Source organism: Oncorhynchus masou, chromosome 13, assembly GCF_036934945.1.
Source record: "Oncorhynchus masou masou isolate Uvic2021 chromosome 13, UVic_Omas_1.1, whole genome shotgun sequence".
Lineage (NCBI taxonomy): Eukaryota > Metazoa > Chordata > Actinopteri > Salmoniformes > Salmonidae > Oncorhynchus > Oncorhynchus masou.
The window spans coordinates 53,467,680-53,486,328 of record NC_088224.1 but is presented as its reverse complement, the minus strand read 5'-3'; the positions used below and the strand labels follow the sequence as shown (position 1 = coordinate 53,486,328).

The 18,649-nt window shown below is 41.2% G+C and overlaps 1 protein-coding gene and 1 non-coding gene across 2 annotated transcripts in view; both read left to right on the top strand.

The window, feature by feature from the left end:
• The window catches only part of LOC135552577 (prostacyclin receptor-like), a 54,240-nt gene that overhangs the window by 19,917 nt on the left and 15,674 nt on the right, over nucleotides 1-18,649 (top strand). The window lies entirely within an intron of this gene.
• LOC135553500 (U7 small nuclear RNA) lies at nucleotides 1,098-1,152 on the top strand. The gene has a single exon (XR_010457582.1). It is a non-coding gene; the product is annotated as a U7 small nuclear RNA (small nuclear RNA).

The following is an 18,649-nucleotide window of genomic DNA, read 5'->3' as shown; positions in this document are numbered from 1 at the left end:
CTTCCATTACCTCCACCTGGTTAACACATGCCCAATTATCTGACAGGCCCAGACGAATAGCCTACCTGTAATGTGCCTCTCACCTCATTGACCCACAATCCTGTCCCTCTCCCATGCGTCCCCCATTTGCCCTCTAGAGAACTACCAACATGAGAAAATACTACAGAGTACTGAAGTATACTGTAAAATAAAAACTACACACTGTAGTATCCCTCGATCATGTGTAGTACTTACTATAGAATGTAGTAGTATATTGTAAAATACTACAGTATTATCTGAAAAAAAAACACAATACTACAGTAATGTCTGCAAAAAAACTACAGTCTGCGAAAACACTACTTTTGTTTTTACTACAGTATTTAATTTGCGTATACCCTGCCCATTCCCCTCCTCATATCTCAAATTATACCAGCCATAACTGTGAAACCTACATGAGAAGTGTAGACCATATTGTGTTCCCTACAGGTAATTGAAAAGAGCAGAAACTCGGGGCCTCCCGGGTGCTGTACTGCAGTGCCAGCTGTGCCACCAGAGACTCTGTGTTCGCGCCCAGGCTCTGTCGTAACCGGCCGCAACCAGGAGGTCCGTGGGGTGACGCACAATTGGCATAGTGTCGTCCGGGTTAGGGAGGGTTTGGCTGGTAGGGATATCCTTGTCTCATCGCGCGCCAGCGACTCCTGTGGCTGGGCGCAGTGCACGCTAACCGGGTTGGATGCGCGGTGTGTTAAGAAGCAGTGCGGCTTGGTTGGGTTGGACGCATGACTTTTAACCTTCGTCTCTCCCGAGCCCGTACGGGAGTTGTGATGAGACAAGACAGTAACTACTAACAATTGGATACCACGAAAAAGGGGGTACATTTTTTTTAAACTAACACCAAAAAAAGATCAGAAACTCTGAACTATCTGCTCAGACTCCAGTCCTTTTATTTAACCAGGCAAGTCAGTTAAGAACAAATTCTTATTTTCAATGTCGGCCTTGGGGGCAGAACGACAGAGTTGTACCTTGTCAGCTCGGAGATTTGAACTTGCAACCTTCTGGTTACTAGTACAACGCTCTAACCACTAGGCTACCCTGCCGCCCCACTCCTACAGGTTCTCGAATATTTGCTCTTTTAGTATTTCTCCAGTAGGTGTCCTGAAGGAGAAAGCCTCAACGTCTGCGTCAAAGTTAATACAACAAAAACACTATCGTAAATTCTACAGTAATGTCCGCAGAGACACTACATAAAATACTACAGTATAGTGTAGTTACATGTTTACTGTGTTAGGGGATGCTTTTCTCTCTTGTTTTGGAGTTTCTGGATTATTTGCATATTGCTCAAAATCTGTAGTAGATAAACCAGTTTACTTTTAAAATGGCGTTTACCAAACATCTAAGTGATCAGCAATTAAGAGCAGTTGGATTCGGTAATAATTAAATTTATTTTAACATAAGAAAAGCAAATCATATCAAAGGTAATGTGAGCATTTCTCAATTGAAAAAGTGCTTCGAGTTTTGAAACAGCAGTCTTTTTAATCATCTGTTTCAATTGCACCAAAGTTCTACACACAATACCTCATAATGACCCCATCATTTTTTTCACATTTCTTCTAAATAAAATAATAAAATATCTCATTTGCATACATATATACATTTTCACACCCCTGAGTCAATATATTTTAGGGTAAGTGCTTTGCACACCTGAATTGTACTATATTTGCACATTATTTATTTTATTCTTCAAGCTCTGTCAAGTTGATTGTTGATCATTGCTAGACAGCCATTTTTAAGTCTTGCCATAGATTTTCAAGCTGATTTTAAGTCAAACTGTAACTAGGCCACTCACAAACATTCAATGTGGTCTTGGAAAGCAACTCCAGTGTATATTTGGCCTTATGTTTCAGCTTATTGTCCTGCTGAAAGGTGAAGGCATCTCCCTGTGTCTGGTAGAAAGCAGACAACCAGTTTCCCTCTAAAATTGCCTTTTTTTAAGCTCCATTCCATTTCTTCTTTTGTTTATCCTGAAAAACTCCCCAGTCCTTAACGATTACAAGCATAACATAACCCAAACATAACACTTTATATTCAGGACAGTAAATGAATTGCTTTGTCACATTTTTTTGCAGTATTACTTTAGTGCTTTGTTGCAAACAGGATGCATGTAATATTTTAATTCTGTACAGGCTTCCTTCTTTTTACATTGTCAATTAGGTTAGTATTGTGGAGTAACTACAGTGTTGTTGATCCATCCTCAGTTTTGTCCTATCACAGCCATTAAACTCTAACTTTTTTAAAGTCACCATTTGCCTCATCTTAAAATCCATGGGCTGTTTCCTTCCTTTCCAGCAACAGAGTTAGGAAGGATCCTGTATCTTTGTAGTGACTGGATGTATTGATACACCATCTAAGGTGTTATTAATAACTTCACCATGCTCAAAAGGATATTTAATGTCTGCTTCTTTTTTTATACCCATCTACCAATCGTTGCCCTTCTTTGCGAGGCATTGGAAAAACCTCCCTTGTCTGTGGTTCACTGCTCGACAGCGGGACCTTACAGATAATTGTATGTGTGGGGTACAGAGATGAGGTAGTTATTCAAAAATAAGTTTTATGCACTATTATTGCACACAGAGTGAGTCCATGCAACTTATTATGTGACTTATTTAGCACGTTTTTACTTCTGAACTTATTTAGGCTTGCCATAGTAAAGCTTTTCATTTTCTATTAATTAGTAAATATATAAAAATAAAACAAATATTTCACTTTGACATTATGGGGTATTGTGTTTAGGCCAGTGACAAAAAAAGATCTCAATTTAATCAATTTTAAATTAAGGCTCTAACACAACAAAATGTGAAAAAAAAGTCAAGAGGTGTGAATCTTTGTTCTTGCCGAAAACTGAAAATACCCACAGCTTTTTATCAGGTTGTAAATTGACTAAATGGGCAATAAAACACAATCCTTTTTTTCCAGTGGTGGTTTTATCAGTCAACTTCATTTATGTCTGAAAAGGGATGTCAACTGGATCTGTGAGATAAGGCACTAGCTAGCTGCTAAAGCTCTCCAGAGGCACGTCCCTGCTGTGTGTGATGCAAGACCAAGACCAGTGTTGCAGGCTGGTGTGGGAGGTGAAGTGTGGCTTTATGGATGAGATTAGGGGAGATTTATGACCGATGGGAAGTTTCATAGCACTTAAACTGACTATGCTGCTCAAATTATTGAGAATGTGAAATCTCCCTCTGTCTCTTTTCTTTCCCACGCATGCTACACCACACACAAACCCGTCACTCAATTTCTATACTCATTTTATCCTCCTTTGGCTCATATACATTTTTCCAGAGACTTTTGTTCATCCATCAACACAGAGGTTGTTGGCACAGTGTTGTCTGCACCTTTAAGCACCACACCTTTTGAGGATTTGTCCCTCTGTTTACTTTTGCTGGTGTTTGACTGCTGTAAGACAGCAGAATCCTGGTTCATATTACACTACATGACCAAAAGTATGTGGACACCTGCTTGTTGAACATCTGATTCCAAAATCATGGGCATTAATATGGAGTTGGTCCACCCCTTTGCTTCTATAACAGCCTCCACTCTTCTGGGAAGGCTTTCCACTAGATGTTGGAACATTGCTGTGGGGACTTGCTTCTATTAAGCCACGAGCATTAGTGAGGTCGATTAGGCCTGACTCGCAGTCGGCGTTCCAATTCATCCCAAAGGTGTTCAATGCGGTTGAGATCAGGGCTCTGTGCATGCCAGTCAAGTTCTTCCAATGACAGTGGACCGGGAAGCTAGCATCCTTGTTGGAAAGCTGGCATCCTATGACGGCGTCACTTTGAAAGTCGCTGAGCTCTTCAGTAAGGGCATTCTACTGTCAGTGTTTGTGTATGGAGATTGTATGGCTGTGTGCCTGATTTTATTCACCTGTCAGCGATAGGTGTGGCTTAAATAGCCAAATCCACTCATTTTAAGTGGTGTCCACATACTTTTGTGTATATAGTGTACGTAGAGGAGGGTGCAGCAGGACCATAGATGGTTGATTTTTGTCAAAGAGTGGAGGACAAAGACTGAGAGGGTTTAGAATAAATATGGCATACACAGAGAGAGATATGAGCAGGAGAAATTCAAGTTAGAGGCAATCGGAGGTTAGAGAGCGCGAGCGAGATGCTATCAGATGGAGCACAGCTGGCTTGTGTAGAGTCCACCATGGCAGCTGCTAGCACAAAGTGATGACCTCCGTCTCATCCAGGAAGCAGTAGTCAATTAGATCTGACTCTGTATTATTTTCCTGTACCGTCACCTGTTTTCCCAACTCTGAGATAAAAGCATGAGCATCTATTTGATGCTGCATTTTGTTGTGGCTGTAGACTGGTGTAACCATTTCACTTTTGTGGGAACTCAACTCGTCACAGGTGGGAGGTCATTTGGACAGCGTGCAAAACTAAGATCCACCTTGGTGCAAACGAGCAGTCAATGTTTTCAGTAATCACTTTAGTGCAATTTTCACAAGTATCTGGTATGTTTTAACAAATCTAAGCACAAATCGAAACAGATCAATGGCTCATGCTTCAAAACTATAAGCAGGTTTTCAGTTGACAGTTCAACAAACAAACTGTCACTTGTTCACTGCACCAAATCACTCAACTTTAATTTGGTTAAATATTATATCTAAGGATCTGCTTTTCAAATTGCAATATTCACTTTAATTTTGAGATGATTATTCTTGTCATTTGTTAACGATACAATTAACTCAAATGGGAAGAGGTCTGTCCATGACAAGACGTTCCTCTACTTTATCTCAGTCAACCAGATAGGCCCTAGTTTAATTACACCTGGACTACTGTCCCGTTTGGTCTTGTGCGGCAAAGAAGGACATATAGGCAAATTGCAGTTGGTCCAAAACATTGCAGCACGTATTGCACTTAGATGTACACGGAGAGCGAATGTCAATGACATTCATGTCAATCTCTCCTGGCTCAAAGTTGAGGAGAGATTGACATGCATCACTATTTGGGTTTTGTGCAAGGGGTTGATGTGTTGAAGGTACCGAACTGTCTGTTCAAGCAGTTGGCACACAGAACGGACACTCATCGGTATCATACAAGAAATGCAAACAGAGGTCTCGTCACAGTCCCCAGGTCCAGAACAGAGGCTGAGAAACACATCAGTGCCCCCCAGGTAACTCAAGCTAGCAATAAAACCAGATAAAAAATAACAGATAAAAGAACACTTATAGACATGTTATGCATTTTTTGCATTTTATTATGTATGTGATGCGTGGTTGAGATAGGACTATGATGTGTGGTTGTCTTGCCTGACTATTTTAAGATAAATGCACTAGCTGCGGGTCGTAAATATTCTGTAAAATACAATAGCGTACAACCATCTTTCTGACCATGGATCAGACATGCAATGATTTCAATCCAGACCTACGGTACCAGTCAAAAGTTGGAACACACCTACTCATTCAAGGGTTTTTCTTTATTTTTACTAAATGAATCAAAATATATTTTAGATTCTTCAAAGTAGCAACCCTTTGCCTTGATGACAGCTTTGCTCACTCTTGGCATTATCTCAACCAGCTTCATGAGGTAGTCACCTGGAATGCATTTCAATTAACAGGTGTGCTTTGTTTACAGTTAATTTGTGGAATTTCTTTCCTTCTTAATGCATTTCAGCCTATCAGTTGTGTTGTGACAAGGTAGGGTTGGTATACAGAAGACAGTCCTATTTGGTAAAAGACAAAGTCCATATTATGGCAAGAACAGCTCAAATAAGCAAAGAGAAAGTCCATCATTACTTTAAGACATGAAGGTCCATCATTATGATAAATTGAAACTGGCACTCATGAGGACTGCCACAGGAAAGGAATACCCAGAGTTACATCTGCTGCAGAGGATAAGTTCATTAGAGTTAACTCGACCTCAGATTGTAGTCCAAATAAATGCTTCACTGAGTACAAGTAACGCGGAGTGCCTGGTTCAGCCCTTAGCCGTGGTATATTGGCCATATACCACAGTTCCCTGAGGTGCCTTACTGCTATTATAAACTGGTTACCAATGTAATTAGAGCAGTAAAAATCTGTTTTGTCATACCCATGGCATATGGTCTGATATACATCAGATGTCAGCCAATCAGCATTCAGAACTCGAACCCCGCAGTTTATAAAATATATTCCACTCATTATCTGAATTTCATAGATACATTTTAAGCTGATGCATTTCAAGCAGAGGGGCCGGCAATACTGTATCAGTTGACAAGTCACATAAGAAAAGTTGATCTTGTACTATGTGGCATGGGGCAGAAATGTTTTTACAGTAGCCAACTGCTTTACAATACCCTATGTCTGATTTATCCTATGAGTGTACTGTATAAGGATAATGATAATGAAATATATGAAATATTTCTCAACATGCCCACAACATGCCATTGGATATACAGTTGAAGTCGGAATTTTACATACACTTAGGTTGGAGTCATTGCAACTTGTTTTTCAACCACTTCACACATTTCTGGTTAACAAACTATAATTTTGGCAAGTCGGTTAGGACATCTACTTTGTGCATTACATAAGTAATTTTCCCAGCAATTGTTTACAGACAACACTTATAATTCACTTTATCCCAATTCCAGTGGGTCAGAAGTTTACATACACTAAGTTGACTGTGCCTTTAAACAGCTTGGAAAATTCCAGAAAATTATGTCATGGCTTTAGAAGCTTCTGATAGGCTAATTGACATTTGAGTCAATTGAAGGTGTACATGTGGATGTATTCCAAGGCCTACCTTCAAACTCAGTGCCTCTTTGCTTGACATCATGGGAAAATCAAAAGAAATCATCCAAGATCTGAGAAAAAAATTGTAGACCTGGTTCATCCTTGGGAGAAATTTCCAAACGCCTGAAGGTACCACGTTCATCTGTACAAACAATAGTACGCAAGTATAAACACCATGGGACTATGCAGCCATCATACCGCTCAGGAAGGAGACGCGTTCTGTCTCCTAGAGATGAACGTACTTTGGTGCGAAAATTGCAAATCAATCCCAAAACAACAGCAAAGGACCTTGTGAAGTTGCTGGAGGAAACAGGTACAAAAGTATCTATATCCACAGTAAAACGAGTCCTATATCGACATAACCTGAAAGGCCGCTCATAAAGGAAGAAGCCACTGCTCCAAAACCGCCATAAAAAAAGCCAGATTATGGTTTGCAACTACACATGGGGACAAAGACTGTACTTTTTGGAGAAATGTCCTCTGGTCTGATGAAACAAAAAATATAACTGTTTGGCCATAATGACCATCGTTATGCTTGGAGGAAAAAAGGGGAGGCTTGCAAGCCGGAGAACACCATCCCAATCGTGAAGCACGGGGTTGGCAGCATCATGTTGTGGGGGTGCTTTGCTGCAGGAGGGACTGGTGTACTTCTCAAAAAAGATGGCATCAAGTGGAAGGAACATTATGTGGATATATTCAAGCAACATCTCAAGAAATTAGTCAGAAAGTTAAAGCTTGGTCGCAAATGAGTCTTCCAAATGGACAATGACCCCAAGTATACTTCCAAAGTTGTGGCAAAATGGCTTAAGGACCACAAAGTCAAGGTATTGGAATGGCCATCACAAAGCCCTGACCTCAATCCTACAGACAATTTGTGAGCAGAACTGAAAAAGCATGTGCGAGCAAGGAGGGCTACAAACCTGACTCATTTACACCAGCTCTGTTAGGAGAAATTGGCCAAAATTCACCCAACTTAATTGTGGGAAGCTTGTGGCAGGCTACCTGAAACATTTGACAATTTAAAGGCAATGCTACCAAATACTAATTGAGTGTATGTAAACTTCTGACCCACTGGGAATGTGATGAAAGAAATAAAAGCTGAAATGAATCATTCTCTCTACTATTATTCTGACATTTCACATTCTTAAAATAAAGTGGTGATCCTAACTGACCTAAGACAGGGAATTCTTTACTAAGATCAATGTCAGGAATTGTGAGAAACTGAGTTTAAATGTGTTTGGCTAAGGTGTATGTAAACGTCTGACTTCAACTGTATATATATTTGTTTTAATTGCATGTCAAGTTATATTTAAATACTGTATAGAAAATTATATTTACCATCCACTATTCTTTCTATTTAGCAATTGAAAAAGAACAGTTTTGTAATGTGTATCTTGTATGTTTTGCTATTTCATTAAATGCTAGTTAAAATGACTAAATGGTGAGCCTATCAATATCTGATGTATTGGTATCTAAACAAAATGTTCTCATGGTATTTCACGGAAAACTGATTTGCATGAAGGACTCAAAGGTGAAAGATGTGAAACCCCAATTCACAATCAAAGGTTCTGAACCTAAGACTGGGGGCATTACAAATGTTATCAGTTTAAGAGTTTTGTACTTGGAGTTTTGAAAATATACCACTTACATTTGAAAAATGTGCCAAAGCGATAACTGCAAGACAGCAGAGTTCTAATTGCAACTACTGTACGTAACGACCAAATCACAATGAATCAATCCCTTATTACAACCGATTGGTTTATATTGCAAATATTGATTAAGCAGCTGGAGAACAGTTGTTCAACATTGTTGTGTAAATACTGCTGACGTTCATATATGTTGTTGGGGTAGTCCGTAGTAAAGAAAAGCTGTACGACAGGATTTACAGGTGTAGGTGTAGAACAATAGGCCACATGTATGAGCTGTTGGTTCACCCTCCTTATGCCAGGACAAGATCTAATGAAGTCTGCCACTTGTGTTTTTTCATCAGAAATGATTGCTTATAAGAGACGGTGTGAAAAATGACTGTCCTCAGAGTTTTTATTCATATATTTTAGATGTGTATGAAAAATATAGAAAAATATAATATGAAAATTTTATATTTTAAACAAATACATGTCTGTCATTGAACAACCCCATGCCATGATTTGATAGTGGGAAAAATGAACTGATCTGCTTCATAATTTCTCTAAACAATAAAAGCACATTTACCAACATTTCTGAAAATGCATATATAGTGGGTTTTTTTTTTTTTTTTTTTTACTCATGTCCTATTGGATTATTGAGTTGCTTCCCCCCTCCCACACAGAAAAAAAACGTAGTCATTTCTGGGTTTCATATCAGCTTTTAAATGTTTCCCTAAATCATTGACAAAACTGTGGGAAGTTTTGTGGATTTCCTTATGTTACGGGCAGGATTAAAGCCCAGGTCTCCCACAGGAGACACTGATGTTTTGACCTCTAGACCATGGGGAAATTCATTATTGTCAAAGGGTGACACAGATTTTGAAGACGCAAGAAGGATTACTGTAGTTCATCACAGAACTATGAGCCTGTCTCATGTCAGTTAAACTTACACCCTTTGTAAAAGGACATGGGAATTCCAACAGTTAAACAGAGTCATAAGGATTCACAATGGCATGTCCTATTGGAAAATTGGCTTAAATTAAATTCCCCAGTAACAAATACTATGTCATTGGAGTTCAATATCAGGTTTTAAGTTTCCCTGCATTTACTAAAGAAGCATACCATTAAAACATGGATGGACCTGATCCATTTATCCTACGTCGTAAAACCAGCAGGGTATAGCAAAGTATTGCCCTTTTTGTTTTCATCTCTTACATTGTACATTTCAGATTTATTTAATGGCTGTTTCGGCAGTGTTCTTATTAAATCTCTGTTTATTAAATCTCTGATCATTCTAGAAGTCTCGGTTCATGTGGAGGATACATGTTCCGCCCCTAGAACTCTCAGAGCTAGAGAATGCGTACAGTGGGGACTGCACGATTCTAAGGAAATAATTGGAACCATGCATCCAGGCACTCATGGCGGAATTTGTTGGTTTGGGTTTCATGGACCACTGACCCATAGATGGTATTTACTAGTACGCTTCAGCTAAAAGCCCTCTCACCCCCTTGCACATCCCATTACTGGCCTTGCCAAAACTACTTATTTGCCTCCTGCCCCTAAAAGGAGCCAAGGGAGTACCATTATGTTCCCCTGAAATTCAGCTGAATTATTACATACTCAATTTAACATTGCTAAATACATAACAATAAACAACCAAGCATAGTTGCTCTAACATCGGACTGTTGGTTTTTAACTACATCCCTTCAGGGATGTGTGTTGCTGCCGCTGTATTGTATTTAAAGGGAAGGTTTAGTGAAACCATCAGGTTTAGTGAAAAAAATCAGTAATAAAGAGGTCGAGAGGGTAATGGGTGGACATTGCACAGGACATTTCCCTGAAGTGGGCATTGAGAGTTCTCAACAATTATGTTCATATCCATTACACTGGGCATACACCGGTTGAATCAACGTTGTTTCCATGTCATTTCAATTAAATGTACATTGAACCAATGTGGAACAGACGTTGAACTGACGTCTGTGCCAAGTGGGATGTCATCTACGTCACAGATGTATGTTAATCAGGAATTGTGTGTTTGATCAGGGACATTAAGTATGATCCAATCACCTCAGGTGTCTGTTGAGTGCCTTCAAAGCTCATCATTAAGCTATGGGCACTGGGACTAAACACTTCCCTCTGCAACTGGATCCTGGACTTCCTGACGGGCCTCCCCATGTGGTAAGGGTAGGCAACAACACATCTGCCACGCTGGCGTTGAGTTTTTCGAACTCAATCAGCATGACAGAGTTATCTCCAGTCTTGTCCTAGTCAACACTCACACCTGTGTTAAAGAGAGAATCTCTGACATGATGTCAGCTGGTCCTTTTGTGGCAGGGCTGAAATGCAGTGGAAATGTTTTTTGGGGATTCAGTTCATTTGCATGGTAAAGAGGGACTTTGCAATTAATTTCAATTCATCTCACTCTTCATAACATTCTAGAGTATATGCAAATTGCCACCATACAAACTGAGGCAGCAGACTTTGTTGAAATTAATATTTGTGTCATTCTCAACTTTTGGTCACGACTGTACAAGTATACCCCCCTGGACTGGACGCTAGTCTATCACAGGGCCTTACCCCCAATATATCTCCTTAAAGTAACTGCAGTGTTTCCAGCTATCTATTAAATATGATCTATAATTACTTACAATATAAGTAAAAAACGTTCTATAAAATGGTCATTATTAACCTTTCAATGCCATGGGCTAAATCAGGGTCAGACAGAGTGTTTCTTGATAGTCTTAAACAAATCTACTTTGAATGATATTCACTGACTACAGCTCAGTGTTCAACACCATAGTGCCCATGAAGCTCATCACTAAGCTAAGAACCCTGGGACTAAACACCTCCCTCTGCAACTTGATCCTGGACTTCCTGACGTGCCACCCCCAGGTGGTAAGGGTAGGCAACAACACGTCTGCCACGCTGATCCTCAACACTGGGGGCCCTCGGGTGTGCACTTAGTTCCCTCCTGTACTCCCTGTTCACCTATGACTGCGTGGTCAAACACGACTCCAACACCATCATTAAGTTTGCTGACGACACAACAGTGGTAGGCCTGATCACCGACAATAATGAGACAGCCTATAGGGAGGAGGTCAGAGACCTGGCAGTGTGGTGCCAGGACAACAACCTCTCCCTCAACGTGAGCAAGATAAAGGAGCTGATCGTGGACTACAGGAAAAGGCAGGCTGAACAGGTCCCCATTCACATAGACGGGGCTGTCGTGGTGCGGGTTGAGAGTTTCAAGTTCCTTGGTGTCCACATCACCAACAAACTATCATGGTCCAAACACACCAAGCCATTCGTTAAGAGGGCACGACAACATATATCCACCTTCAGAAGACTGAAAAGGTTTGTGTCCCTAGATCCTCAAACTTATACAGCTACACCATCGAGCATCCTGACTGCTTGCATAACTGCCTGGTATGGCAACTGCTCGGCATCGGGGTAGTGCGTACACAACAGTACATCACTTTGGCAAGGCTTCCTGCCATCCAGGACCTATATATTAGGCAATGTCAGAGGAAAGCCCCCCAAAAATGTCAGACTCCAGTCACCTGAGACTGTTTTCTCTGCCACCCCAAGGCAAGCGATACCCGGAGCGCCAAGTCTAGGACCGAAAGGCTCCTTAACAGCTTCTACGCCCAAACCATAAGACTGCAGAACAATTAATCAAATGGCCACCGGACTATTTACAACTAACCTGTAACCCTGTAACTAACCTGTACCCTTCGATGGAGTCAGTACCGGTACCCCCTGTATATAGCCTCGTATTGTTATTTTGTTACTTTTTATTATTATTTTTATTTAATGTATTTGATAAATATTTTCTTAACTCTTTCTTGAACTGCACTGTTGGTTAAGGACTTGTAAGTAAGCATTTCAAGGTCTACACTTGTTTTCGGCGCATGTGACAAAGTTTTATTTTATTTTAACATGCCCCTGTATTACCTCTGTAGTAGTGTCTTGAGGTGATGTGCAGGGAGAAGTTTGGTGTGTTATGGAAGCCATTAGTCATGGAGAACCTTAACGAGAGTCTTCATGTCAGGGCTTGTGAAGTGGGTACAGTGACAGATTGTGCGGTCTCTGTGCTGTAACAAACTCATCACATACTACCTGCCAACAGTTTTAATTGTAAAAGACATGTAAACTCAGCAAAAAAGGAAAGTTCTCTCACTGTCAACTGTTTATTTACAGCAAACTTAACATGTGTAAATATTTATATGAACATAAGATTCAACAATTGAGACATAAACTGAACAAGTTCCACAGACACAGAAATGGTAAGTAAGTCAGTATCTTGTGTGGCCACCAGCTGCATTAAGTACTGCATTGCATCTCCTCCTCATGGACTGCACCAGATTTGCCAGTTCTTGCTGTGAAATGTTACCCCGCTCTTCCACCAAGGCACCTGCAAGTTCCCAGACATTTCTAGGGGGAATGGCCCTAGCCCTCACCCTCCGACTCAACAGGTCCCAGATGTGCTCAATGGGATTTAGATCTGGGCTCTTTGCCAGCCATGGTAGAACACTGACCTTCCTGTCTTGCAGGAAATCATGCACAGAACGAGCAGTATGGCTGGTGCCATTGTCATGCTGGAGGGTCATGTCAGGATGAGCCTGCAGGATGGGTACCACATGAGGGAGGAGGATGTCTTCCCTGTAATGCACAACGTTGAGATTGCCTGCAATGACAACAAGCTCAGTCCGATGCTGTGACACACTGCGACAGACCATGACGGACCCTCCACCTCCAAATTGATTCTGCTCCAGCGTACAGGCCTCGTGTACGCTCATTCCTTCAATGATAAATGCGAATCCGACCATCACCAATGGTGAGACAAAACCGTGACTCGTCAGTGAAGAGCACTTTTTGCCAGTCCTGTCTGTTCCAGCGACGGTGAGTTTGTGCCAATAGGCAACATTGTTGCTGGTGATGTCTGGTGAGGACCAGTCTTACAACATGTCGATAAACCCTCAGTCCAGCCTCTCTCAGCCTATTGCGGACAGTCTGAGCACTGATGGAGGGATTGTGCGTTCCTGGTGTAACTCGGGCAGTTGTTGCCATCCTGTACCTGTCCCACAGGTGTGATGTTCGGATGTACCGATCCTGTGCAGGGGTTGTTAGACGTGGTCTGCCACTGCGAGGACAATCAGCTATCTGTCCTGTCTCACGTGGCTCTGTCTTAGACATCTCACAGTACTGACATTGTAATTTATGCCCTGGCCACATCTGCAGTCCTCATGTCTCCTTGCAACATGCCTAAGGCACATTCACGTAGATGGGCAGGGATCCTGGGCATCTTTCTTTTGGTGTTTTTCAGAGTCAGTAGAAAGGCCTTTTTAACGTCCTAAGTTTTCATAACTATGACCTTAATTGCCTAACGTCGGTAAGCTGTTAGTGTCTTAACGACCGTTCCACAGGTACATGTTCATTAATTGTTTATGGTTCATTGAACAAGCATTGGAAACAGTGTTTAAATCCTTTACAATGAAGATCTGTGAATTTATTTGGATTAAAAAAAAAAAAATTTGAAATCCATTATTTTACCAGATACGATTACTGAGAACACATTCTCATTTGCAGCAACAACCTGGGGAATAGTTATAGGGGAGAGGAGGGGGATTAATGAGCCAATTGCAAACTGGGGATTATTAGGTGACTGTGATGGTTAAAGGCCAGATTGGGAATTTAGCCAGGACACCAGGGTTAACACCCCTACGATAAGTGCCATGGGATCTTTAATGACCTAAGAGAGTCAGGACACCAGTTTAACGTCCCATCCGAAAGACAGCACCCTACACAGGACAGTGTCCCCAGTCACATTGGGATATTTTTTAAATGTATTTTTAGACCAGAGGAAAGAGTGCCTCCTACTGGCCCTACAACACCACCAGCATCTGGTCTCCCATCCAGGAACTGACCAAGACCAACCCTGCTTAGCTTCAGAAGCAAGCCAGCAGTGGTATGCTGCTGGCAAGTTATCTTTGAAAGACAGAGACTGGACTGAGGGCTTGTAGGCCTGTTGTAAGGCAGGTCCTCACCAACAACAGAAGCCTGCTGAGCACATGTAAATACGTTTCTTTTTTTGCTGAGTTTACCAGCTAGGTAATCACAGTTGTACATCAGAGTGACAGTCAACAAACCCTGTGGTTCTGCTATCTTTCTATCTTTAGATTCTAGGCTACAGAGGAAGTCACTCTGGAGGAGGTCTGGTGTTCCTCTGTGACCCCTCAAATATTCTCCCCTTTCTGCTATTTGCTGCCAGGTTTCTTCTGGTCTAATTTGGGCACAAAACTGGAGAAAGCATTTTCAATCACAAAACAGACATGAGTGTTTTTATTGGGAAAGCTTCCTCCTTGTGTTCAAATATTTTCTCCTGTTTTTCCTCTGTTGGGGTGTCTTGGTCAATCCAGGTCTGTTCTTGTCCCTTCCGGTCTGTGTCTGTATGTCCCAGTCCCACCCTGTATAGCTGGAGAAGATGGGCTATGATCTCTGCCCCATTTCCCACATCCTTTGTGACTCTTTGCCACACTTCCCTCCTTCCTTCTGGATGTGATTTGGGCCTCAGCTTTCTCCCATTATCGTCCCGTGAGTGAAAGAGTCTTGGCCGACATGGCACTGGCTATCCCGTCACTCTGTATCCAAACCAATCCCGTATGTGTGGTCAGAGCTCAATGGGGAATTAAAACCATAAAATTACTGTGAAATCATCCATAATTTTTTCACATTAAGACTAAGTGAGTAATAGCAGTATAATTATTACCATGCATTTTGATGACGATGATTAAATATGATCGCTTAGTTCTTCACTCATGAATGTTGTATTTTAAATTATTACCTTATGATATTAAAGTCGGCGATGACCATCTCCTCGTCCCAATGCTTGTGGTTTTGTCAAATATTCATCATTATGAATATTTGTCCACTATACCATGGCCGTCATAGAATTAGGAATGAGTAATTTAATAGGATCTCTAAGATAGCCACGCTCCGTGATACCCATAGGGACACTGGCTGGATACATAATATACTCAACCTTTTAGCATTTTTATTCATGATTTCGAAACACCAGATTATTTTACAGGAAATCAAACAGCAGTTCTTGGGGAGATGAAAGTTGCTCTGGTCATTAGATCTGAAAACCCCCTGAGAAGATCCAATGGTAAACACCTACCCAGCCTATTGCTGAAACTTTCTACTTTTGTATGTGCCAAGGCAGCAGCTACTCTTCCTGGGGTCCGAACACACCAAAGCACCCACATTACATATAAAGAAATAGACAAAACAGTGAACTATGTATGTACTGAATGAGCTAAAGATAAGAACAGAATAGCATATAACATCCCTACACCACCACATATCCACAACACAAAATGTTCATTACCGCCATACAACAATATCACAATGTGCGCGTATGTGTGTGTCTGCACCTTTTGTGTGTGTCTCTTAACAGTTATTCCATAAGGTGTATTTTTACCTGCTTTTTAAATCTCTGATTCTAATGCTTGCATCAGTTACCTGATGTGGAATAGAGTTCCATGTAGTCATGGCTCTATTTAGTACTGTGCGCCTTCCATAGTCTGTTCTGGACTTAGACTGTGAAGAGACCTCTGGTGACATGTCTTTTGAGGTACATTCAGCTTGTCAACACCTCTTACAAAAACAAGTAATGATGAAGTCAATCTCTCTTCCACTTCGAGCCATGAGAGATTGACATGCATGTCATTAATGTTAGCTCTCCGTGTACTTTTAAGGGCCAGCCGTTCTGCCCTGTTCTGAGCCAACTGCAATTTTCCAAAGTCCCTCTTTGTGGCACCTGACCACACGACTGAACAGTAGTCCAGGTGCGACAAAACCAGGGCCTGTAGGACCTGCCTTGTTGATAGTGTTAAGAAGGTAGAGCAGCGCTTTATTATGGACAGACTTCTCCCCATCTTAGCTACTGTTGTATCAATGTTTTAACCATGACAGTTTACAATCCAGGGTTACTCCAAGCAGTTTAGTCACCTCCAACTTACTCAATTCTCACATTATTCATTACGAGACGTAGTTGAGGTGTAGGATTTAGTGAATGATTTGTCCCAAATACAATGCTTTTAGTTTTGGAAATATTTAGGACTAACTTATTCCTTGCTACCCATTCCGAAACTATCTGCAGCTCATTGTTAAGTGTTGCAATCATTTCATTTCAGACACACTGACCTTACTCAAAGCCAGTGGCATGTTGTTAGTAAAGATTGAAAAAAAACAAAGGGGCCTAAAGAGCTATCCTGGGGAATTCCTGATTCTACCTGGATTATGTTTGAGAGGCTTTCATTAAAGAACACCCTCTGTGTTCTGTTAGACAAGTAACTCTTTATCCACATTATAGCAGGGGGTGTAAAGCATACGTTTTTCAAGCAGCCAACTATGATCGTTAATGTCAAAAGCTGCACTGGAGTCCAAGACAGTCCCCACAATAATTCTATCATCAATTACTCAAAGCCAATCCATTTCTCTCAGCCAGTCATCAGTCATTTGTGTAAGTGTTGTGCTTGTTTAGTTGCCTTCCCTGGGGCGGCAGGGTAGCCTAGTGGTTAGAGCATTGGACTAGTAACCAGAGGTTGCAAGTTCTAACCCCCGAGCTGACAAGGTACAAATCTGTTGTTCTTCCCCTGAACAGGCAGTTAACCCACTGTTCCTAGGCTGTCATTGAAAATAAGAATTTGTTCTTAACTGACTTGTCAAGTTAAATAAAGGTTAAAAAAAACATATATGTGTGCCGAAAGTCAGTTGTCAATTTGTTTACTGTGAAATAACATTATCTGGTCAAACACAATTTTTCCAGAAGTTTACTAAGGGTTGGTAACTTCCCTCCAGGCTTGCACACACTTTCTAGTAGGCTTAAATTGAAGATGTGGCAATATCGACCGCTATTATTCTCAGTAATTTTCCATCCAGATTGTCAGACCCTGGTGGCTGGTCATTGTTGATAGACGACAATCATTTTTTCACCTTTTCCACACTGACTTTACGTAATTCAAAAGTATAATTCTTGTCTTTTCATAATTTGGTCAGATATACTTGGATGTGTAGTGTCAGCATTTGTTGCTGGCATGTCATCCCTACTGACATTGCAACATGGCCTAAATGTTGTTATTGTAAAACACCCAGTCTTCCTCTTTGGCAACCAGAAAGTGGTTCCACTTCCTCTTTTAATGTGATTTCTATCAGCAGGTAATGTGCTGGCTGGTACATAGCAGATGCAGCACTTTTCAATCTATTTGTTTATCTGTTTATGGGTCAGACAGTGTATGTACTGTATATAGAGCCACATGCTTCTTCACGTCAAGTCTTTAAAAAAAAAGTTTTACAACCCCTGTCCTCAGTTGCCTTTAGTGGTAACAAAAGAGGACTTGGAACCTGAACAGAAGCTTTCTGGCTTTCTGAAAGTGAGAGTGCAAGACGACCGAGGTGAGAGAAAGTGGAAGGAGAGGAGAGAAAGAGGGCTGAGCTTGTGAGAGGAGATCATCATAATGGCAACAATGGAAAACAGGAGAACATAAGAGGATGGAGAGACTTGTAAGGAGGGGAGCGATGGAGAATGAAACGGAGAGGGGGAGAAGAACGAGCAAGGGAACTGAACGAAGAGAAACACAATTAAAAGGGGTTATTCTGAGTGGGTGGAAAGATGTCAAAGCCAAGCTGCCAAACCACTCACTATATCACATCTGTGTCCGTGTGTGTGTGTGAGTGCAGATGTGTGCATACATGTTCCCAGGGCTCGAAAAACAAGACTTAAGTAGATGTTTTCAAAAACAATGTGATGGGAGAAAACATGGGTCTATAAAGTCAGAGAAGTGTCAAATTTACTGGAAAACATATGTTCTTTGTTACTTCAATAGGCATCTGTTAGAAAGACTGCTTAACTATGATTACCATACAATGATAATTATCAGATATTTAGCAACAATATGCAGATAGTTGCCAAGAAAGCACAGGATGACAATGTAGCTTCATTGCTGTTTCTTAAGTGGGTGAGTCATAATCATCTGTGATGAGCTGAAGGAGAACGCTCTCAATCTCCCTCTCTCCCTCTTTCTGAAGTTGTCCTCTGACAGAGGAGATCACCACCTTGTATTAGCTCTGGTCTGCGATGCCCAGTATCTGCATTGTTGCAAGGCTAAGTAGAGTTGTGATCAGACCACAGGCACTGATGGGATGTTTGTACTGGCGCCTGCCTGATCAATATTGTGCTTACTTTATAACTGTGCCCCTCAGAGCA